The following is a 12,906-nucleotide window of genomic DNA, read 5'->3' as shown; positions in this document are numbered from 1 at the left end:
TGTAAACTACAATAGAGTAACATCAAACAAACAACCGAATAACTTCATTTCGCTACAACTTGGCAGCAGCAGCGAAACTTTTTCAGCCAGCAGCACCGTGGGATTTGGACTCTACATCATCTCTTTAAAAACACTAAATATCTGCGGAGGGAGACCGGAGCGTATGGACCGTGACAGGCAACACATGAGTGGCGATAGTTGAGCGCTGCTGAATCGGCTTCAGTGTGGTCACTATCATTACAATATTCCGCGAACTCTAATGAGCGTGGAAACGCTGCGTAGCGACTAGACAACATTGAAAAAAAAAACTAAAACAACAACAACAACAAAAAAAAAACTTACGTTTGATCTGCCTGGGGTTGCTCTGCTTCCTTCGGGACATGCCTGCTGCGCGGCTGGTCAGTGAATCCAGGTGTAGTACTGACAGATCGATAGGTTTTGGTTCATCCAAGCAGCCGGTTTATGGGGTTTTTGTCTGATGCAAATTGAGAAAGAAAAAGAAGAAGAAGGGGGCACCAGTACTTTTTACGCACAAGTCTATCGTTCCGTCTGTCTTTCCTTTATCTTTCTCGTCTCTCTGGCTCTGGCTCTGGCTTTCTCTCTCTCTCTTTCTCCCTCTCACACACACACATACATACCCTCTCTCTCTCTCTCTCTCTCCCTCTCTCTCACTCTTTCTCAGCACCGTTCTCCGTGATGAGGCTGCACTTCGACGCGATCCGCACGGACTGACTGGGGAGGTGAAAGCGTTTCGCGCTTTTGTTTGAAGATAAGGATTGTTCCTCCCCGGGTACCGTAGCCGCGGCGTCGTGAACTTCACTTGATCCACAATTACTTTAACTTCCACTTATTAATTAGCATCACCCTTAATTGGCGCCCGTGTTTTTTTATTTTTATTTTTTTAGGGGGGGTAAATGTAAACAGATGAGATGGAGACAAACTGAGCTCCAGCCGCGATCATCACGAAGCATCACAGTAAAATACAAACAAAAATCATTATTTATCATTATTATTTCTTCACACCTTTTTCTTAATGACCCTGTTGCCATCAGGGTCCTGCTTTCAGTCACTGTTTTGTGCATAATGGATAATAACACAGCAACATTTTTAATGTTATCCTTTACGCAAAACAAGGGGGGGGGGGGGGGGTTGTTTAGGTAAGAACCCACCACTACAGCCCAGGGTAATTTAGTTTAACGTGGTTGTTGTCATGTCTCTAACAAATCTGAACCCACACTGGTTAAATACACCCGGAGTGGCCCAGTTGCTGCTTGTTTACTCATTCTCCCATGATGCACCTTGAGAGTTGATCTGGACTGAGATGCCATGACTGCAGATGACCTGACCTCTTGGCCAAAAGCTGAAGGAAAGTGCCTGCGGTTTAAATTGTTTTTAAACATGCACAAAATATATTCAGAATTATTATACAGTATTAAAAAAGCCTGCTGCAAATTCTTTGAGCTTTATATTTTAAAATGTGTTCAACCTTTTTATTGTTTAATATATTCAAACTGGCACCCAATTAATTTCCAGTAAGAGAAACGGCTCTTTTCTCTTTGTTTATTTATCAATATTTGATAAACTGTCGATCAGAATGTGAGCGGCTTCTCTTGGCTACAATTAGTTTGCCTATGGACGAGAAGAATACTGAGAATATGAAAAAAAAAGGAGAGCTTTCAAATCATTCAGATTTTGACTGCCATGTTCTGAATAGTTGCCCAAACTGGAAATCACTCCTCTCAATTAGCCAGTTGGACTGCCAAGGAAGACAAGCAACTGGCCTGTGAAATTATCTTGTAACCCAATTCCACAACTTTGGAATGGAGTCTGAAACTACAGAATAATTTATGTGGCAGACGGGTCAGCGGTGGTTCACCTTGAGGAGAGCATCTGTCTTGCGAGCCTCCTCAGTTTGTCTCTTCCTGTGCTTCCTCCCTCCCGTACTCTGGTGGCTGAAGTTTTTTTTTCTCTTTCCTCCTTTCTTTCTTCTTTCTTCCTCACATACAGCTTTGGTCATGATCCAAACACAGTGATGTCATGGGATAGTGATATCCATAAACAGTGAATCGTTTCATTATCTCAGCCTTGTCACACTGCGCACACCCCTTTCTGTTAAGGAATGAGAGGATGACGATCTATTTTTTTTAAAAAAAAGAACTGTTAAATACATAAAGAAATAGGGATAAACCCATCAGCATAGAAAAAATGAACTCAAAGATTTTTTTTTTTATTGTTTTATTTTGTGTGTGTGTGTGTATTTCTGTCATACAAGTGGAACACACCCTAGATACACTCTCCAGAAAGCCACAAGTAAAATTACATTGAAGCTTATTAGATGGTTAAAAATGAAGCAATCCCATAGTCTCTAAAATGACCATGCTAAACATCCATAAATAGCATTTACTGGCCATATTAGGAACCCAGCACGAAAATCAATAATGATTTGTGGTAGGAGGAACAACATAGTGAGAGAGGAGAGTCAAATTGCCAGCTGAAGATTAATTTAACGCCACTCCTAAATCCTCTGAGACTGGAGCATGGTTCTTCTCTGCTGTTCCTGAGCCCCAGTGGCTTGTTTGAAGCCATCTTTGATTGACAGGTACAAATCTGCGAGGGGAAGAAAAAGCTTTTTTTCACTGCTCGGACCAGATGGTTGTGATAATTAACATGATACTGTTTCCATCGCAAGGGAAATCACTGACACAAGGTTGGTCATATTAATAGGTTAAGGTATACTGTATGCTGTCGAGATGCTGCGCAGTGCACTCTCATGATCTGATTATAGGGGGAAAGGTTGATTTAATGTGCTAAATCATTTGATTACAACTGCCAAGTCACATTTGGGGAATGCCATTCAGTGTCAGGGCAGTGGAGGTGGGCTGTCCGGTGGCTCCATCATGCTCATTCTTAAGGAAAATGTGTTTTTCACTGGTATGCCCAATAGTCCTGTGACTGACACCATGTCGGCAGGTGTACAACCTGTGTGTCTCATTCAGAGCCAGAAAATATTTTGTGATAGTGACATGTTGAGATTAAAAAATAGTTTTGAGTTTAAAGTTTAGCTCTTCTGACGTGATTATTTATTGACAGCATTTTCTCTAGAGATGGCCGGGGTTTTTTTTTCATTGTCATTAAGAGGCTGATGTAGATGTTTGCCAGTTTTTCTTAACTTTTACTTGCATTTTAAAGTTGACTTAAAACAGGAAGTATGTTAATAGTGTCAGTGGGCATGCGGCTGCACCCTGTGCTAGGTGGCATGGTGCCATCTTTACACACACTCATAATGTATGCCATTTTACAGTGCAGCATAGTACAGTACATAGCTGTAAGGGACTGTATAAAAATATTTTTTATGGTTCACATAAAAAAAAAAAACAGACCCTGTGCAGCAATATTAATATTTTCTTTGGACGCTCTCTTGACCTAGGAAAAAAAAACCACACCCTTCCTTTCAATATCTCAAAATATGATACTATCCAATTGGTACAATTCATATTTCTATTAATAATTAAAAGTACACAAAGCATATATGGATTAATTCTCAAATCAAACAGTGGGAGTTTAATTTACACCAAAATTACAGAAAACACACACACAAAAAAATGATGAGCAAATATTCAAACAACACTGTTCCTCTCTTTTCCATTTTATACTCAATGACATATTTAATATTTTTGGACAGAATAAAGTCCCTGAAAGTTTCTGAAGAATAGCATGCTGTCTGGACACAAAGATCTATGTCTTTTCTGTGACTGTTTACAGATATACTGTATATGTTAGCTACTGGTTGATTTTGAAGAAAAAAAAGTGTTTTTTGTTCACATACCACAAACAACATTTTAAGACCTGTTGAGCACATGGGATTCATCTTTTTGACAGAAACATTTGATCATTTATCATTTATTTAATTATCATAGATCTTGTAAAGGAAGGATTAAAAGAAAAATTAACTTTGGGATGAAAAACTTTAAAAGGAGCTCCCCTGCTCTTCCCCTCATCCAAAAGAAAAAAATACATAACCTTCCCCTTTTTCTGAGCCCCACTACTCCTATTAATTTTCCTGCAGTCCCTAACTGGCATGGGATTGCATCGTAACAAAATAACAATACAACAATTATCCAACACTCGGTTCTTAAATGATCTACTCCTGCTATTACCTGACCAGGTGTTCACAGTTGTTAAAAATAAAACAGTGTTATCCCAGTACTGTGTTAATTTTATGACAATCCTAAATTGAATTATTGCCATAATAACAGCTGCAGCCTTCCTCTTGCACTGTTTAAGTGAGCTGCTCTGCTGACTGAGTAATATCACAGGGTGTCTGGCATGACAAATTACTGGGCTGATTTCTTTAAGGGATCACACATGTCCAGTGGCGCTGGGAGTGACAGCCATCGTTTGGACAGGAGCTCCATCCTTAAAGAGCAGCCTCAGCAGCTCAACTTGGACATTCAGTGTTATGAGTTTGCCTGCTGTGGTGACACCCTCTGGCTGTTGGGGATTGGTTTGTCTCCAGAGGATGTGAAGTCTGTGTGTGTGTGTGTATGTGTGTGTGTCTGTGTGGTGTGAGGTGATGTGGGGTGAATGGTGGGGGTGACACAAACACACACATATATATGTGTGTTTTGGTCCTGGATATATAGATGTACTTTATAAGAAAGAGATGGGGGGAGCAAGAGAAACACATGAAAGAATTGAAACAGAAAGTTGTTCAGTAACAAATCAAAGCTGAATAGTTTTTATATTGTTTTTGCATATTGTCCCAGTATTCTTTTAGATTGTCTATTCCAGTATGTGTCCTTGAATGCCCTGGATGTAGCATTGCAACCCAAAAGCTGACATCCATAATTTGAGAAATCCTGCTTTAACCTAGCATCGAAATCACTCCTCCAAATGACATAATGCCACATTAATATGATTCGTGACTTTAAATAGCTATAATGTTGAGTTGTTGTTGTCGGTCCTGGGTAAGATGCTGGTGTTGGTGCTGGTTGTGGCTGAATGCTCCAGATCTCCAGCCCCCCTGTCCATCCAGCCAGCAGCTCCAGCAGCAGTGAGCAAACAGATGTCTGAGAGAGTGCCCACTCCGCTGGCCGAGCTGCCAAAACCACCCGCGGCCCTGGAGGCCTCAGTGCCAGCTCTTTCCAGGGAGGCTTCGCTCTCTCTCCGCGCCGCCATCCACCACCCCCCTCTCCTGTCTCCTTTCCCCAACCCATCTCTTCCGTTTACCAGGGAGATATAAAATGTGCAGTGCAGTTTGAAACAAAGCAGCAAAAAAAAAAAAAATCACATCAACAACAAAAAAGATGAGACCTTCAAAAAAAAAAGTGAAATCAAAATGCCACACAACCCCAAAGCATTTTAAGATCACACCAAAACATTAAAGTCTAGTGAAGTGATGAAAATACTAAAAGAGGGCGGGATAAACAAACTATGCTCCTCCCAATGGGAGTGTGTAAATCTGTAAATAAAGACTTTTTGTAGAGGAGGAGGAGGAGGAGGAGGAGGAGAGAACCACGGGGCAGTACATTCTCACTGCTAATCTCACTGTCTTTTTATGTGGTCAAACGCTGAGATTGTGACACCTCCAGGGGATAACCAGCAAGCCTTTTCATGGATTAAAATCATAAATATCCCTTCTTGTTGCAAGGAGTTCATTTCTTAAAATAATAGTGTTGCATTATTAAAAGAGAGGAAAAATTGATCTGACAGTGGGAGGTGAGGGAATGCAGCCTGTAGAATGAATGAATGAATGAATGAATGAAGGACATTACCCCCAAATCACCTTTTAATAGTCAATTCCGACATCCAAAAGGAGATCTACGAGCTCCATTTCTACTTCAAAATTGTAATTTTAATAATATCTGTCTAAATATATAATTCACAAATAAATTTAAAATCACACAAATGGACCTGATGTCCCTTTTCCCCCAGTTTTTACTTGTTACCTTATTGGGGCTTATACATAGGTGAAAGTGTGAAATGGATTTGATATGAGGTGATTTTTGCAAAAAAAATTATACGTCAGTTCTCAGATCAGTCAGCATAATACACAATGCTTCACTAATTATTGTTAATTTTGAAACAACATGGAACCTGTGTGTGAATCCATTATTCCTGCCTTTAATGTTATTGTGTCATGCACAGACCTATTTCCAGTCTACATGGGCATGTTACATGGCGTTATTTTCAAACAATTATTTTCAAAAACAGATGAGACCAACTCAAATAACATTCACAAATAAATCATCTACAAAAAAAATCATAAACCACTCATAAATCCATTTACTAAATGGTAACAATAAGTAAAAGTAGAGCAAACACTAATTAATTGTCTGTCTTACCTTCTTTTCCAGATGTAAACACTTTAAAATTAAACAACCATTGAAAAATTTGATTGTCTTTGCTTGATAATTTTAGTGTTTGTCAAGGCATTTCATGTAAAATGAACTCTCTTAAATCATCAAACTGTGACTCACTTCCTGCTTCTCACAAACCGCTCAGTTCACACAATCCTGAATATTTATGGACTGTTTATTTATAACATCTATTTTATTGACATTCATAATTTAATATCCGTCTTTAAAACCAGCACAATTCCAGGGACAGCAGTTCTTATAGTCTTAGTCTTTCTGTGGCTTCTAACATGTGCACTGCAGTGTTAAGTGACAGTACAGCTCATTGTAGTGATCATGTCCATGTTTCAGTATATCACTGTTTGTATGTAAGTCAGAGGTTTGTATGCCAAGTGTCCAAATAACACATCCTCTGCTTTATACATGAGCACCTCATGTGTTTTGACATCCTGTGATTTAATGTTATTCATTTTTATGAGGTCAAGTAAATTATATTCGATATGTGTAGCTGATTTTTTTCCCCCTTTTCCTATATGTGCATGAGCAACTGAAGACCCACATCTGAACGCAGCATTATAATACAGTCTCTTGATGTATTTTATAAGTGTGTCTGCCGGTTTATTACATATGCAGAGGCATCAGTGCACAGCAAAATGGAAAAATGCATCAATATATTCACAGAAAGGCAGGCCGTAGACAGCTCAGAAAATAAATCTACATCTGCCAGGCTCCATGCAAACAGCAGAGCCATTCTTAATGGTGAAACCATCGATGAAAACAGATAAAAATATTAAATATTCAGACATTCCTTTCACCCAGTATCAAAAGCGTCCAGATGTGGGAAGCTGAAGTTGTTATCATGAAGCCAACGACAGGCATTGAAAGAAATTCCTCTGAATTTTCAACCATATAAAAGTATTTTATGGCATGCAAATAAATGGTAATTTTTGACTATGGAGAAAAAAAACATGCCAATAAACCCTATCATTTGGGACTAAAACTCCACAAACAGGAGACACTTTCAATTTGCTTTGCCTGTCTCCCCGCGTTAGATGCTTGCGATTGCCGCGAAATTAATCCATTTAACAATCTGTGGCTTAAATTTGAGGATTTCCAGTTTTTTTAGAATATCAATAAGTTCCAATTGAAGAGAGGATTCTTTTGCAATTCAGGCATGTGCAGGCGATAACGGCAGAGTTGGCATGAAGAGAGGCAAAGATGGATTAATTATGCAGAGAACATGGAAATTCTGCTTATCATCGCTTAGCAAAGGAGCCCAGCTCACATAATCAGAAAACGAGGATGAAAAAAAATAACAATGCAATGGCACCTTCCAGCCCATCATCTTACAAGTTAGATTTTTCCTGTAATTAAAAAGTAACATACAATTATATTCATATCTCATATGCAGACTATGAGTGGGTGTATACTAAATAATTGCATTGGGATATAAGGGTTGAAGTGAAAAAAAAGAAAGGATGGAAAAAGAAGTTTTAAAAAAAAATCTTGTTTCACAGGGGTATAGCTCCCCTGGGTTGGATTGAACTACTTAGAAACAGAAAACTTAAATTATCTTTGGAAAGCAAACAAAGACAAAGGCTAAAGAGAGAAGACAGAAGCTACTGTATATTTACTTACTTATGTTTTTGAAATGTGCTCTTGGTGCATTTTGCAAACAAGAATAATAACGTCTAAAGGCAGTTCTGGTAAATCCCCTCTGAGGATGTATGATATGGAAAGATATATGCTGCATTTTGTTTCTCATTTCATGTCGTCTTCAGATTTCACCATCACAGTTCTGCATTCCAGGATGTCGAGGAGCTGTGTTCAGCCTGCCAGTTTTGTGAGCTGCAGCTAATATGTGCTGGGCTTATGCTTGCATTTCTCTTATTCCTTAAAGAGTAGCAGATTAAACTGTTAATGTTGTGGTTGATTACAAACAAGCGAGAGGTTTAAAACATTCTTTTCTGGGACACCTCTGGTTAAAAAAAAAAAAAAAAAGAAACACTCTGCAGGCAGGGAGGTTCAAAGGTTAATTCTACAGCTGCTACAGTTGCAGATGAATCCATCACATGATATGAGTTGGATTTAGAGATTTAGCTTACTGCTGTAGAATATAAAAATGTTGCATGCAAGAGTAGAATGTCAGCTGCCTTTATCCTTACATGCTATCTTTCTAACATCTGGCTAATTAGGTTTGCGAGCCCCTCGTGTTGGTTTGTAACGCCAAATGTTGTATCTGTACAGTTAATAGTAACTAAAACTTATCATGTCATATCCTAGCAACAACAGTTTGGAAGGCATGAGAGCACTGAAAACTGTACATAACACATCCAGCAGAGATGTTTCCAATTAGGAAACACACAATGTAAAACACGAGAGATGACTTATTATGTTTTGCTCTTATGCTTATGCTTTATTTTCAAGTCAATACTGCATCAAAAGTTGCATCTGAAGTCAAAGGTTAAGAAGTATAGGTCACTATGTATATGAGAGTCATTCAGATTCATTCAGCCTCCTGTTCTGTAGTTGTATTATCTCATGCTTTTAGTAAATTGTGGACCCACTCCAAGATTTCACCCCATCCAGACTTTTCCAGCTGACCCCAGGAAGCAAATCCCTTGAAACTTCTTGAATCAGTCTTTTTTTTATCCGAGATAGCTTTCCAGTTCGCTTGCAGATTGCAGCAGCCTTTTCAGATGGCACACCTGTTGCTTGAGCCTTGATTTCGCTTTTTGATCAGACAGCCCTTTGACAAAAGAGGAAAAGAAGAGGCTGAAGAAGAGGCAGAGGCAAGAGAAAAGATCCTTATCGAATGCTCTCCACCGGACAATGAATTTTCCCCACCATTCAAATGTATCTGCAGAATGCTTGAGTGATTCATTACAGCAGATTCTGAAGTGTGACAATGGACCTCAGAAATGAGTGATGGTATCTTTTTTCTGATTTCATTTCCCTGATCCTCCTTATCCCCCTGGCCTGTGTACCTCTATTAATTAGAAAGTAGGGATTTCCACTCATCAACTGATGGGTTTCATGCTCTGCTCTGTCACAAATCTCCTGTCCACGCTATCTCTCTCCTCCCAACCCAGGGCTGCCTTGGAACGTACAGACTCCGCTCCGGCTTCAATCTCAGCTGCTAGTCAGGGTGGCTTTGGCGATTCATAAATATTTATAAACCGATTAAGGAAGAATAATAAAGTTATAAGACAGTGGTTGGTTACCCTTGAACAGTGCTGTGGATGACTTCCTAAGGAGAGGAAATGTGATCAAATGTGCCAGAACCCACTCAGCTGCTTTTTTTTTCTGCTACTGCTTCTTTTTCTTTCATTCTTTTTTCTTTTTCTTTTTTTTTTTTTTTAGGAAATTGTTCTTCCTCAAGGTTTTGAACGTAGAAACTACAAGTTCATTATTTTATTACTCACTTGAGCAACCACATAAAACAATTAGTAATATGAAATTTATAATGATTAGCTGCCATATGGTCAGTAGATTCATAAATATGCAGCCAAAGTGCAGCAGGATTGTACTGTAACAGCAAGATGATGCAAAGTAGAATTAAAATGACAAACTAAGAACATTTTAACTCCTGTGTTTTGGTGACACTGACCTCATTGTTTGGGTACGTGCCCCACTTATTACTATTATCATAGCAATTTTTCAACCAAATTTTTCCTTTCATAGACACTGCTGGTCAAAAGTTTCGGAACACCTCGATTTCTGCAGTTGTTACCTACATTTGCATTTGCATTTGCTATTACTTTCAGTCCAGTTCATCCCAAACCAGGTCCATGTGGTTTAAGTCTGGAGACTGTGCTCGTATTCATCATGTGAAGCCACCGTCTGATTCTTTTCTTCTAATGTTTTGGTTCATCTTGCTGTAGGATGAAGCTCTGACAAAACAGTCTGTCTTCCTGTGTTACTGCCTTTTTCTCACCAGTCTAACAGCAGTACAAAGCACTACTTCCTGCAGAACAGCAATGTCCTAATAATACATCAGAGGCTGTAATAACAGTTTGTTCCATTATTACCTTTGTACAGACAGAGGTTTGTAAGTCATCAACAGAAGTTAGATCACTTGTAGAAATTATTTACATTAACTTCCAAGGCTTCACTTACTTCCATTGCTACAGGAAAACTAAGTTAACCAGTTTCTCCATTCATAAAAAAGGCCTGTTTCCTATGAAAGTGATGAGTTCTTATTTATTTTTATTTTTTTTGTGACCTGAACTTTTCTTTTTTTAACCTTAGCCAGGTTATCGCTTACGTTGGTACCAATTAAGGTTATTCAAAAAGTATAATCATATAAATTTGTATTCATATCTATTGTATTTAACTGTGTTTTACAGCTGGGATCTCTGAGACAACACATTTTTTAAAACGGCCTCAAAATGTCATAAAAATGGTCATAGTATAGTAAGGCGTCAAAATCTGCCAAAAAAAAAGTCATTTTTTAGAACAGCCTCAAAATGTCATAAAAATGGTCATAGTATAGTAAGGTGTCAAAATTGGCCAAAAAAAGTAATTTTTTAGAATGGCCTCAAAATGTCATAAAAATGGTCATAGTATAGTAAGGCGTCAAAAGCGCCCAAAAAAAGTCATTTTTAAAAACGGCCTCAAAATGTCATAAAAATGGTCATAGTATAGTAAGACGTCAAAATTGGCCAAAAAAGTCATAATTTTTTTTAGCCTCAAAATGTCATAAAAATGGTCATAGTATAGTATGGCGTCAAAATCGGCCAAAAAAAGTTAAAAATTTTTTCGACCTCAAAATGTCATAAAAAACATCATAGTATAGTATGGCGTTTTTTTCGGGCAAAAAAAGTCAAAAATTTTTTCGGCCTCAAAATGTCATAAAAAACGTCATAGTATAGTATGGCGTTTTTTTCGGGCAAAAAAAGTCAAAAATTTTTTTGACCTCAAAATGTCATAAAAAACGTCATAGTATAGTATGGCGTCAAAATCAGCCAAAAAAAGTCAAAAAAATTTTTTGACCTCAAAATGTCATAAAAAACGTCATAGTATAGTATAGTATGGCGTCAAAATCAGCCAAAAAAAGTCAACATTTTTTTAGACCTCAAAATGTCATAAAAAACGTCATAGTATAGTATGGCGTTTTTTTCGGGCAAAAAAAGTCAACATTTTTTTAGACCTCAAAAGGTCATAAAAAACGTCATAGTATAGTATGGCGTCAAAATCGGCCAAAAAAAGTCAACATTTTTTTAGACCTCAAAATGTCATTAAAAAACGTCATAGTATAGTATGGCGTTTGTTTTGGGAAAAAAAAGTCTAAAAAATTTTTGACCTCAAAATGTCATAAAAAACGTCATAGTATAGTATGGCGTTTTTTTCGGGCAAAAAAAGTCAAAAATTTTTTCGTCCTCAAAATGTCATAAAAAGCGTCATAGTATAGTATGGCGTTTTTTTCGGGCAAAAAAAGTCAAAAAATTTTCGGCCTCAAAATGTCATAAAAAACGTCATAGTATAGTATGGCGTCAAAATCGGCCAAAAAAAGTCAACATTTTTTTAGACCTCAAAATGTCATTAAAAAACGTCATAGTATAGTATGGCGTTTTTTTCGGGCAAAAAAAGTCAAAAATTTTTTTGACCTCAAAATGTCATAAAAAACGTCATAGTATAGTATGGCGTTTTTTTCGGGAAAAAAAAGTCAAAAAATTTTTCGGCATCAAAATGTCATAAAAAAACGTCATATTATAGTATGGCGTTTTTTTCGGGCAAAAAAAGTCAAAAAATTTTCGGCCTCAAAATGTCATAAAAAACGTCATAGTATAGTATGGCGTTTTTTTCGGGCAAAAAAAGTCCAAATTTTTTTCGACCTCAAAATGTCATAAAAAACGTCATAGTATAGTATGGCGTCAAAATCGGCCAAAAAAAGTCAAAATTTTTTTAGACCTCAAAATGTCATAAAAAGCGTCATAGTATAGTATGGCGTTTTTTTCGGGCAAAAAAAGTCAAAAAATTTTCGGCCTCAAAATGTCATAAAAAACGTCATAGTATAGTATGGCGTCAAAATCGGCCAAAAAAAGTCAACATTTTTTTAGACCTCAAAATGTCATTAAAAAACGTCATAGTATAGTATGGCGTTTTTTTCGGGCAAAAAAAGTCAAAAAAATTTTTGACCTCAAAATATCATAAAAAACGTCATAGTATAGTATGGCGTCAAAATCGGACCAAAAAAGTCACAATTTTTTTAGACCTCAAAATGTCATAAAAAACGTCATAGTATAGTATGGCGTTTTTTTCGGGCAAAAAAAGTCCAAAATTTTTTCGGCCTCAAAATGTCATAAAAAACGTCATAGTATAGTATGGCGTTTTTTTCGGGCAAAAAAAGTCCAAATATTTTTCGACCTCAAAATGTCATAAAAAACGTCATAGTATAGTATGGTGTTTTTTTCGGGCAAAAAAAGTCAACATTTTTTTAGACCTCAAAATGTCATTAAAAAACGTCATAGTATAGTACGGCGTTTTTTTCGGGCAAAAAAAGTCAAAAATTTTTTTGACCTCAAAATGTCATAAAAAACGTCATAGT

Source organism: Toxotes jaculatrix, chromosome 8, assembly GCF_017976425.1.
Source record: "Toxotes jaculatrix isolate fToxJac2 chromosome 8, fToxJac2.pri, whole genome shotgun sequence".
NCBI lineage: Eukaryota > Metazoa > Chordata > Actinopteri > Toxotidae > Toxotes > Toxotes jaculatrix.
Note: the sequence above shows the minus strand (reverse complement) of the source record.